At 38.8% G+C, this 12,872-nt stretch overlaps 1 protein-coding gene across 2 annotated transcripts in view; it reads right to left on the bottom strand.

Moving 5' to 3' along the window:
* Positions 1–10,268, bottom strand: part of CTBP1 (C-terminal binding protein 1) — a 256,527-nt gene extending 246,259 nt beyond the window's left edge. The window contains exon 1 of one of the 2 annotated variants that reach the window (XM_009648865.2): positions 10,210–10,268. The gene's annotated coding sequence lies outside the window, so the exon portion shown is untranslated. The remainder of the gene's footprint in view (positions 1–10,209) is intronic. The other variant, XM_035888637.1, reaches the window with a different exon arrangement.
* Positions 10,269–12,872: the final 2,604 nt, after the last annotated feature.

Below are 12,872 nucleotides of genomic sequence, written 5' to 3'. Positions count from 1 at the left end.
GCTCCCCCCCCCCACACACACATTTTAAGAATGTAAAAAAACCTGAAACTGTTTGGTTCAACACCAGATTTCTTCTTTAACACCAGCCACCTGTCATAACATCTCATATTAAGCATGATTATGTCCAAAATGCGTTATTACATTATTGATTTTCTAAGACATACATCTCCAAACAGCCTGTATCATGAAGTCTTTCTTTATAAGCCTGTGTTTAGAGAGCAAAAATAAGCAAATACAAATGATCAGTAGTTTATTTCAAATCTTCTTGCAATAGTAAATCCCCAGTCAAAAAGAACAGCGCAAGGGAATCACACCTAGCTTAACAAACAACAGTCAAGAAAATAAGGCGGCGCTTTCATGCTCCCTCCTCTATCATCTATCCTCTCCAGATAAGGGTCTTCCAAATATCCAAGAACCATCACTAGAGAAAAGTAATGCAAAGAATGAATAGGGAAGACTTCTCACTGGGAGGACTTGTTGCACCAGCTCTCACTATTTGAATGTATAACTGTATTTCCAGGCTCAGACAGTGAATTTTTTGCTCTGCTTCAACAGGTATTAGGGTCTTAGCAAGCAATCCATCCACACACCACATGGAAGGGTGAAGACGAAGAGAGTTTAGAGCTCTAATACTAAAAACAACTGGTGAAAAGATGCCAGATATTTTCTCTCAAGAAGAGGAAGGATCATACAGATCATCAGGTGACTACACAACTTGCTGTAAGACTTTTTGCTCTGAAGGAGCACAAAGATCCATTGAAAGGTTCCTCTCTAAAGCCTCTAAAGCTGAACCTTCTTTCTTACCAGCATGACAAAAACAAAGGTAGATATTTTTGAGACTACAGCCTATCATCATCTTACCTGCACTCTCATTTAGTCCATCAGAGCCCACGAAAGACAGCCTCTCACTACCAATCAGCTCAGCATATCCACTGCATGCTCACTGTACTTCCAAGCAAGCGTCTGTAATTCACCTGCACCACATGTCCGGCTTGTGGAGAACTTTCTGTTAATAGTCACAGCTACTTAACTACTGCTGGTGTGAATCCGTCTTCTGCTTCCCGTTTCACACTCTGACAGACTCTTGAAGGATACACTTTTTTTTTTCCAGATTGACAGAGTCCAGCAGATCAGAAAACTGGTCTACAACTAGGTTTAATAAGGCACTATAACCAGGCTAAACACATATTCTGTATAGATTAATCTCACACAGGATTTACCACACATCTCTGGAAACAGAAAACTCCCAAGGCCCTTTTTGGATTGTACCAAGATCTCCGAAAACTCAAACAATGGAAACTTTCGGCCTGTCAATTCAAATTCCAGATTCTTGTTGGATCTGGGTTTTGCAGTTGGCAATAGGACAAATTCTTTTCCCACACAAGAACTGTAGCAGAAATTCTCCCTAATGCTTACTTAGCATAACCTTTCTAATTACTCAAGAGTCAACGCTGAAAAAGGGAAGCCTTCATCACAAAGTCTGCTCTGGGACATGTGACTGCCAATTGCCATGGCATGTTTGTCTTTGACAATGTAAAATACTTCTGGTTGAATGTGACATTATTAATTTTGGTAGCAAAAGGAAAGAGGGGCAGGATGTTTGTTTATTCTGCTGACAAGCTGCACCCATAAAGCTTAAGGAATACACCACATTTGACAAGAAAAATACTGCTGGAAACCACCTTCTTTGATAACTTGTTTGTTAAAACCCCATATATTACTCAGTCTGTATATGTACCAGTTACATTACTCATAATGGTTTTATGAAAGAACTATATACTTCCTCAGAGAATCAGCACACACATAATAAAAGACAATTTCTCAGTTACAGCATAGTGACAGTTATTGTGTCGATATTTTATTTCATTTAAAATTTAAACTGAATTTAATTTTAATTTAATCTTCAGCTACCTATCATATCCAGAGGTATTATCCAGATGTTGAACAACAAAAACTGAATGTTGAACAACAATCTAGTGCCCTACCCTACTCGTTTTACGAGACCTATTTTTATTGTCAGTCTTGACATCAATGTGAACACCAATTTGAAAAAATACTGAATCAGGCTGCAAATTGCATAAAACTTTTATGGCAGTGAAACTAAATAGTGCAGCCATTAGTATAAGGAGAAATGGATTATTTTGACAAGTGGCTGGGCATAACGCTATTTCTAAATTAAAACTTTACTGCAATCCCAGGCTGATGAAATACGTAAAATTTTTGCTGTCAAACTGCACCAAGTCTAAGCCAGAACTCCACAAATACGTCTTAAAAAATCATAGTAAAATTATCTGATCTTTGTAATACCTATTGTTTACATCATGCCTTTCCTTTCAAGGCTCTAAAGCAAAGACTGTTACTAGCAAAGAAGCTAATTTAAGAGAAAAACATATTACCAGATAGGTTCTTTACTGCAGGCTAACTTCTTAAGATGACAGGACAAATTAATATCTGCACTGCACATTTGTAGCCACTTTGCAGTTAATAGTCTGCTTTGGATGTTTTTATTGTGTATTCAATGGTTACTGTTTGCAACGATAGCGACTGACATTTTTAATTAGCACTGGGTAACAGCCTACTAACATAAAAGACTTTCTAGACTTACAATAAATAACCGTTGGCTCAAAAAAAGCCTTCATAGCAACTTTAGGTATACACTGGCTTCGTGGACTTCAACACACATGCACAATAACTTCTTCCACAACTACACAAACTTGATCAGTGCCAACTAAGATTGGTTTTATACCAATCACAAATTTAGGAAATGATGAAACTACAGCAGGCATAGTCTTAGAAATTGATGCTTATACCTCTAAAAAAGCCCCCTGTGACTCCATTAACAAAGATGGTGAATGGTAGCACGTTTTAGTAATTAAAGTTTAAAGCCATATGATGAAATTAAGACAACACCTTTCAGGATACAGCATTAGCCCAGCCTAAACATTACAGTCCAGACTCTAGCCAAACCCCCTCACTTTTTGTAACACAAAGATATTAAATGTATCAAGAAGGAAAGGTACTCTAAAGAAGAGCTGGAAAATTGACACTGGATATTAAACAAGTTACTGTTCCATGTCCAGCTCATTTCTTCTCAAACATTAATTTCTAATTATGACATCATCAGAATTCACAGTAAATAACATTGTGGAAATGGCTGTCACACAGAGAATTAACTTCCTGAAAGGGACAGCAGCTCAGCTGGTCACATTACTCCCCAAACACGCAGCACAAATACGTAGCGTGGTGCTCTGCACACTTCAACCTTACCTTTCGAGTGTCAGAATATGTCATTGCCTCTTCTCAAAACACTAGAAAAGATTTTTGGACTCTACCCCCATCAATATCATCTGAGGATCTCCAGCAGACAATAATCTGATTTGTTATTATTATGAAAATGGAGAAATGCCTACAAAAATCAAAGCACTGGGATAGAAAGCAGCTGACAAAAGTTCGTTGTTAAGACAAAAGCAAACAAACACTGAGGAACTTTCAAGACTGTACTCATATTTGTACTCATATTTGTTACAACGTGCTGCCTGTATGCAAGGAGAAGGGTCAGTTTAGTATTTTATCCTATATGCATGCCTCTACACCCAGAAAATACCCACTTATGTCTTCAGGCTTGCTAAGAGACTATTCGTTTGTCCCAAAATGGATCTGGACAATCACAATCTATAAAGCACCTCAAAGTTAGACTGTTGTGCCTCTCCTTACCTAATTCAGACATTGCTCCATCTAGAAAAACATCCAAAGGAACAGAAAATCTTACTGGCGTTTCTGGGAAACTAGCAGAAAAAGCTATCACCAATAGGCTCTAAATCAGGAAAAAAAAAAAAAAATATATATATATATAAAGTTAGGACACACTACTGCAACACAAAGCACTACCAACCAACCATAAACACTGAAAAAAATAATGAGGAGCAGAGATAAAGATGTAGCCAAATACAAAACAAAATAGCTTAAAATCAAATGCAAGCATCCAAAAGTTAGAATGACATTAAAGTGCTTAAGATATCTAACATACTTATCTATGCATCTAGCAATTTTGCTGTACAATGCTAATTAGAAACTTGAAACTATCTATTCTTACAACTTGTGCACTCTACTACTCTGACTTCTCGTCCTTTACTGCTTCCCCTCAGTCACAGCAGGAGCAGGCAATCTTTTCTATACAAGTTTTTAGCACTTCCACGGGTTAAGTCCACCTTTAACTGGGCAGGCAAGCAGTGTGACCTAGTTAATTAAGTCTTATTCAAAGTAAGTATCAATACGGTCCAGAAACCTTGATATACAATCAGAATGCAAGTGTGTCTGTTTTTATATAGCCACATCAGGATCAGAAAAGTTAAATTTTTAATTGCTCCTACAGGGATGAATACATCACCTTTGTTTTGACTTCTTCACCACTATAACAGTGTAGGGCTGGAAATAATACAGTATATCTTAAATAGAGTAAAGGATTTCATCTGCTTAACTTCTATACTGCAGTGACTCTACCACAATCTTTACTTCCTTCAAGCTGACATCCCAGGAGGTAAAAATCTGCAAAATCAATTTCCTGTCCCACAGTTATTGAGTAGAATGGGAAATGGCAACTTCTTCTCCAGAGAGTCTTTCCCAGATACTTTGACCCTAAAAGTAAACAGGATCTTTTCTTTAATTCCTGTGCCAGCATTGGGGGAAACACATCAACGCATGCACAAAGTGTAACAGATGTCTTTAACTGTCTCACAGTCTGAACTCCTCTGGGCACCTTCTCTCTCAACTCACACTGAAGGATATTATGGACTTGGGTTTTTTGTATCTTTTTCTACCAGAGGGCCTGAGGGATGAGTTTCTGTCCTAGATCACATTCACAACACTTCCATGGAAAAGTCAGAATGACTATGACAGTGATAGCGCTCCCTCACTGCAGAAATGGAGGGTGAAAGAAGAGCGGATGTTCAAAAAAAGATACTACGCTTAAAAGGACTTAGAATAATACATTCTTTAAACATCAACTTCTATCTCTACTTGGCTGTCACAGTGCATCATAAACAAAGTACCAAAAAGGCAGAGGGCATACATACATTTTACAATTTAAGAGGAGATACAAGAAAAATGTCATGCTACACTATTTCTGGAGGCATATCCAGAAGCAAAGCAGGGCAAAGATGAAAGATCTACAAAAAAGGGCATGGCAAAACTTCAAACCATCCTTATTTCCTTGCAAAACGCAGGGAAGATACTCCAATTTGCACAGGCATTACCAGTTTACACCATTCGCTTTGGTTAACTTTCCCCCACAAAACCCAAGCAGTTATCTGAGAAAGGTAGAAAAATACATTAACGACACAGCATCAATTAAGTGATTTCCACAGAAACCCCATCTAATCTTTACTCTTCTACAAGTAAACTGTCATGTAGTTGATGCTCTAGGATTTACCAAGCTAACAAATGACTTAATTGACCAGACAGAGCATGCACTCCGTTTCTCACAACTAAAAGAATCCTTCTCCACACACAACATGCTTCTTACCGAGAAACAAACGGAAGCTGTTTAGACACAAAAAATGTTATTTATCCTATTATTTATGTGCTAAGACATATGTAGACAGAAAATACCATTGTATAAACAAATTTTACAAACTGGGCTATATTGGCTTGTTCTCCAGATAAAGAAAAATATTCCTGTCAAATGGAAAACTGTGGGGAGAAATTTGTTTTTAAGATTCTAAAGTTCTTTTCAGAATAAAATCTTGTCCTTTGAACAACAAAATAAAAGTATATTTTTAAAAGTGTTTGGGGCTGTTTCACAACTATACCCAAGAACAGAAAACAGCAAAAGGCCATTTTCAGTAACAAAACACCGACTCTGCTATCTATAAAGGTACTAGTAAATAATTGAAGCAGAGTAACACATGAAGGAAACTGTGGAAATTTAAGACTCAATTTGTACTTCAAACTATAATTTCTTAAATTTTACCACCAAATTTAATATTTAACTGCTCCTCTCTGGCAATTGATTAAACCAATCAGTCCTTGGCAAGTCACAAATGATAAGCCTTACTGTGAACCGCGATGAATAACCTGGACAGGCTGACAGTCCACTCTAATTTTTTTCTAAACTTTGTTTCACACTTTTTCAGCATCAAGCTATCCCATGTACCCTACGCTGCACCTGAAACCAGCTTACATAGCTTCATACGATGTGCAAATGGAGCAAGAATCATCTCTCAAAGATCTTAGAACACTTCAGACTTTGCATTGTATCAGAGAATTTCCATGACCACACACAAAGAGAACAAGATAAATACTGTAAACTTTAATCCTGAAAATCCTTATTCGCTTCAGTAGACCCAGGGACTTAAGTGAAACTATTCAGCTGTTTGAGATTGAGCACAAACATAGCTGTTTGCCCTGGAATTCTCAAGCTTGCATTTCTTGTTTTTGCAATCTACAAGTATAATCGAGAAGGCCAGAGGTTCTCCAATACTAATGTAAACAGTCTCACTGGGGAAATGGAGAGGACTGGGGGTTTTTTTAACATCCTGAGGTGCTGCTAAAACTACACTTCTGGCTGAGCCCCAACAGAACAGCTGGCCAAGTCAATGAAGGCCCATCTTTGGTTCAAAATTTTAAAACAAGGATTGATAATCTGTCAATAACAAGGTACTAACCAGCCAGTTGATACTCAGCTACCTGCAAAACTTTTAAATTAGCAAAAACAGTCCAGAAATACCTCACCAGCACTCTCCCTGAGCTTTTTTTCTGGAAACAATTTATTATGGAATCACTAGTGGTTTAATTTTTTTAACGCTTAATGATTTTTGATGCAAATATTTTGTGAGTATCCACCATCTATCGGTCATGTGTGCTGCTGTAAGACAGAATATTGCTTGTCTCCAAATGTCATCAGTAGATGTTGAAGTACTTTAGAAAGGAATGACTGTTATACCCCTTCTGTAGATGGAAAACAGAAACAGAAAGGTGAACTGACTTGCCCTAACCCAACAGCAAAGCAAGGAAAACACTATTTGCTCCAATTCAACTGTCCTATCCCATAGGTTGTATAGCATCCGGTGCCTAAATATCAGATGTATCACTCTTAAATATAGTACACGCTAATAAAGAAGGATGATAAAACAATTTCAAAATACATTGAACAATGAAATGAATTGTCATGCATCAATAGCTATATCTGAATTTTGCTCTAGTTTATGGAAGCTTTCTGCTTCAATCTAAAACAGCAATCTTTATACAAATAAAAATTTTCATCTGAAACAATAATCCATTATTAATGCAATAACAATGTACCATTCCATTCAAATCAATGCCAACAACAGGAAAAAAGCAAAATACTCTCCACTAAGAACAGCAATGGAGTTCCTTTTCCTTCTCTTCCTCCCTATTAAGGCAGAATACAACTAGTGAGCTTTTAATACTTTCCAAGAAATCACAATTTAAATGCAAAAAATCAATAAATTTTGGGTTGATTGTTTCTATTGTGAAAACAATTAGTAATGAATGTGAACTACACTGCTGTTGGGTCTGTTATCTATCATTTCGCCTGAAGTCCAAAAGTGTACATTCCACTTACAGGTTTCACCCACGCTATTGCACCGCAGTAGTGAATGCAGTCTCCTAAACAGGTATCTGGTAACACACGGTAGAGAACCATTACTGAATGTGGTTTGTCTCGACATTGCCCCTTGGGATCGTAACAAAACCTCCCCGACATTGGATCGGGACACACGCTCTTAGAACACTTGAGAAAGAAAGTGTGGGATTATGACCCACAAAAAGCTAGAAGTGTTTCCTAGAAAATCCATAAACACCTTAAAAGTTTTAATACCGTGTGTCTCGACTATGCTGAGCAACGAGTTCCCCTGTGGACTTCTCACAAGACAAGTGCTTTTCAACCGCTACGTTGGGCAGGGTGGCAGGGAGGAGGGGAAACTCAAAATTTTAAAATATTTTGTTAAAGATGTTTCTAATACATTGCCAAAAACACCAGTACGTTTTAACCTCTATTACTAGAAAGCTGAACATACCTCATATCCCCAGGATGTCTCTGCACTGTAACAGTGAATGTACTCCACTATTATAGGGAAATGGTCCCTCTATACTGGAAACCAAACCTGACCACTCCCCTTTCTGTTTCCTAAGTATTCCAAATAGCTAATCGCTAATTAGTATCTCTGTTGGTTCTCTCAGAACATATGACTTCCATGTGCAAGCATGACAATCCTTCCCATATCCCTCTGAGCTGATCAGCGTAATCTGAAGTTCTTCCCTGAAAAGCTCAGGGTAACGCTGAACCCTCTCAAGTCAAGGAAAATCAGAAGCATGGTCAAAGTCTCTCTGGCTGCAGTTCAAACTCCCCCAGCATTTACCAGCTACAACACTAAGCTCTGATTTTATTTCCACTTCATATGACCACCATTTTTGAAGTTTAAAAAAAAAAAATCCTAGATACGTATCATATGCATGCTTAAAAATAGGAATGCTGCGCAATCCAAATAAATCAATATCGCTTCATTCTGCAAGAACCTGAAACGAGTTAATTCAAACTATCAGACTTCACCTGACATTATGCTGTTGTCACTTGGTAATGTAAAAAAATCTACACTGGGTTCTGTTTTTGTTTCGTTGGGAGTAGGAGGATTATTTTGATATGCAGAAGATTGATTTCATTCCTGCATGCGTGAGCTGCTGATGATATTCCCAACCAGAAAGATCCCTTTCTAGAATTATCATCAATATATATTACAAGAGAGTGTTTACTTCTACCCTGCCTCTGTTCTAAAAGCCTCCTCAGTGTTAATTCCCTGAGCGAGGCTACAGGTCTCCTGCTCAAAATTTCTCTTTAGATTTTCTAATCCTTTTCTCCCTAATCTCCATTATACAAAAAGAAATCCACATATGCATGGTCTGTGAGAAGCTAAGTAACTTTACCTCTCACCATAGTTACCACATCTGATTTCACCACTGGCTCCGGACATTGAATCATTGTCCTTCAAGATTGAAGATTTTATTTGTGTATGCCTCGATACATTCAACATGCATAAAATCCTACAAGCAGACTGATTTTAATATCATTAGTAGACAATTACATTTCAATTTATGCGACTGTAAGATAACATACTATCCACCTCTGCTATTTCTGTACTGCGTGTGTTGTTTTCCTAGATCTCAGAGGATAAAATGTTTAAATGTGTTACTATGACTGTTATTAAAAACATCGTCTGTCTAATTCAATTCTTTGAATGATCCTGAAACAATTGTACATTCAGATTTTCATTACTGTGCTCAACTATTCTATTAGACTTTTTTGTTTCTCATGGTAACCAATTTTATTTGACTTAACAGAAGCTGTTCAAATATTTAAATGCACTCCGAGATGGCAGGAGTTTATCTAGGAGCATACATGTTGTGTCACAGATATTCCTTCCCTTGCTCTTACTCGCCTTTTCTTTTTTTTTTCCTCCGAAACCAGTAAACCAGTAGAAAACAAATGAGATCTCGACCAGCCACATCGTACCGGGAACGTGCTCACTTCATCTGTTTATGTTAATATTCAAGTTGCAACGGGCACATTTCGAAATTACAAGCTCGGTAGTTAAAACAGATGCTTCTTACGTTCCTTCATATGCACTGTATCCCTTTGCCAGTATCGTCAGGCGCAACGCAAGAACTAAAGTATAAACATCTGCAACACCTCTCTGTTTTGCTAACATTCTTTCACACATTTTCTTGCTAACTCCAAAAGGGCTCAGCGGTGTAAAAATAAAAAAAATTAAAAAAAAAAAAGAAAAGAAAAGAAAAAACAAACCACCAGTGAAATTGGAAACATCTGCGAGATAGCTACGGAAAACGGAATGAAACATGAATAAACAAAAACATGGCGAAAGTGGCCTGGGGTTGTTACACTGTCAGATCATTTTTCCGAGCCCAACATCAAGGCTTTTGTTACAACCAAAGCGGTCATTTGCATGGAGAACCAACAGGGTTTCTTCTTCTCCGGCGTCTCCCCGGCCGTGAGGCAGGCTGGCTGGCTCCCGCTCCCCCATGCACGCCGAGGCAAGCCTCCCCTCCCGCAAACACACAACGCGGCTCAGCCCCCCCGCATTCGCGGCTGCGGAACCTCCAGCGCGCAGGCAACGCTCCGCGCACCCCGCGGTTTGCTCCTAAGCCGTCATTTAGGTAGAAAAATAACAGACAAACCTTTGGAGCGCTGCCCCAGCCGGAGTTCCTCTCCCTCCGCTCTGCTGTTACTGGCAAGATCAGGCTGAGATTAACAAGTCCATGCTACTCTGACAACCTCGCTCCTCCGGCTCCGCCACGCACGCCCGTGGGCTTTAAATAATAGCAAACTTTCAGAAAGTTAAAAATTGAATGAATTAAAGGAATGGAAGGCACAATGGCAGGAAAGCAGAAAACACTGCCTGGACAATTATCGCAGCAGCAGGCAGGGCACTGCTCTGTAGTTACAGCTGTGTCAGCACTTTCTTTCTAACACACCCCCCCCCACACTTTTCAGGGGGCTGTAACTCAGAAAGCAAAACAACAAAAATTGCTCATGGCTAAAAAATTACTCGCAGGTAACCCCCCCTCCCCTCTGCGTTTTAAAACACCCATTTAGACCATTCGGAAAGTTAGAGGAGCCTGTGCACTTTCTCAGTTCGGGAAGTCCCACATGCTTTTTTTTTTTTAATGCAAATACAACTTCTTTTTCAAATGAGATTTCACAAGAATTTGATCTACATTGTGAATTCCCCCCACACACACGTTTTTTTTTTTAATACAAGCAAATTAATAAATACTTCGACACCCGAGAACCGGTTTGCAGAAATATGGAATAATTTCTAAATAACTTTCATGCGCATGCATTGCCCGAAAGGTACCAGATTAGCACTTGAGATCTGAAATGTTCTGCTGGCACAGCTGAGTCAGCACAAAGGCCTCTCCCGAGGTCCCAACTCTAATCCATTAGGGCAACTTGGTAACCTCAGCTGCCAGCCCATCTACATATTCCCCTGATAAGGGAAGTGTCCTTATAATCATGCTAAAATAAGGCAACAAAGCGTTTGATCCGCAATTACTACTTTACAACGATGCTCTAAACTGTGGCGCATCAGGGCAATCTCTCCTGCTGTTGTTAATGGCTGGTGGGGGGGGGGGGGGGGGGGGCTTTTTTTTTTTTGGTTGGTTGCTTGGTTGCTGGATTTTTACACTCTTGGCGATTTCCTCTCAGATACAGAAATAAAACCATCAACTTCTCCAGCCTACTTACATGAGCCAGATACACTAATACCCTCTTTGGTAATGTGGTGGGTCGACCCAGTACAGGTAAGCTTAAAGTTACAATACCAAAGAACTACTCTACAGTCATATTATTACTTTCTTTTAAAGTAAAAACACGCCCTGAATGTAAAAATCGTTCAACAGCCTAAGTCTGCTGGGCAAGAAAACCAAAGCGTAAGTTTGTGCCCCTTTTGACGGCTATGGAACAGCCAAGACAACAGGCAGCTCATCTGATCCTTACAAAACTCGTTTTATCAACACTCGTTCCTCAAAAGGTGTGGCTCTGCTCTCTATGAATTTCCGATGCAGCAGTAGTGTTGCGTAGCGTATTACACAAAATCAAGCAGCAGCCATTAATGGAGCAATCCATTAGAAATGCTCGGTTGCTGTGAATAACTCGGGAAAACAACAGTTTCCCCAGTAGGAATTGTCTCATCCTCATTATCTTCTAAAAGTCCTAACGCTTACTGAATATCTATCTCGAGGTACCTGTACAGGTCATCTCGCATTTCTGTCTTGCAAACACAGCTGCCTGGCATACTTTGAAGGCAAGCTGCTTTGATATTAACTTTATTGTGCCAGTGCTGGGCACAGGAGTTGTTAAAAAATACCAAAATTTCTCCCGTTATTCAGAAGAAAAAATTAACATAGATTAAAGGTAAGGTCCTAAATAATCCATAAACATCGTAATTCACCAGAAGAACATAGCAAGGGCTTCTACTTCCCCATTATAAGACGGGCAGTACAACCACCACCCCTCTGCTCCAGGGAAAAGAGATCTTCTAGCCAGTGGGACAACCTATGCTCCCACCCAGGACTTCGGATCACTGGCTGATGCCAGTTTTATCTGCCGAAATGAGAGATGATGGTGACACACGTTCACTTCTGCCACCCTGGCACAGAGTTTATAATGTCCACAGAGAGGAAAGAGAAGCAAGCGTAGTAAAATCTCAATCCACAGCAGTTTTCATTGGCACATGGAACCAGAGCTCTAAGGTTTCTGCTTTGGTCCACCAAGTAACATAAAGAGCATTTGTGTTTTTGAAAGATTCATAATTTGCATGCAATGCTTAATGGTAGACAGATGTTCTTCTCTAATCGTTAATCTGGAGCAAAGCAGAAGACCATTGGAAATACTTTAAAGATACCATTAAATGAATAAGGTTCTCCTAAAGGTTTGGAGTATTCTGTACGCACTGCTTAATTTTAACCAATTGCTAATTCACATTAATGAAGACACTAAATGAGGACAAACATTAATGGATTGATTCAACTGGACAGTGCCAAGAAATACAAAATGGAAGCTGTTTTGTATTCTTCCTTTTACACCACTAGGGGACAAAGAAAAATAAACAAGATATAGTACACAAACCTTCTTAGTAAATCCATATTTGTATTTCCTATTTAAGAATAAAGCGGTAGAATTTATAAGAACTGTAAAAGCAAAGTTGTATTGGTAATTAAACTAAATTTAATTAAATTAAGCCTCGGCTTCATAACTTTGTATGGTAGGTTAAGCAGAAGACATTTATTAACCTAATATTAAAGAACAAAGTACAACCTCTGTATATGAATAACCATAC

The sequence above is a fragment of the Egretta garzetta genome, unplaced genomic scaffold (genome assembly GCF_000687185.1).
Source record: "Egretta garzetta isolate BGI_Z169 unplaced genomic scaffold, ASM68718v1 scaffold241, whole genome shotgun sequence".
NCBI lineage: Eukaryota > Metazoa > Chordata > Aves > Pelecaniformes > Ardeidae > Egretta > Egretta garzetta.
The sequence above is the reverse complement of the archived record's forward strand: the minus strand, read 5'-3'. Positions and strand labels throughout refer to the sequence as shown.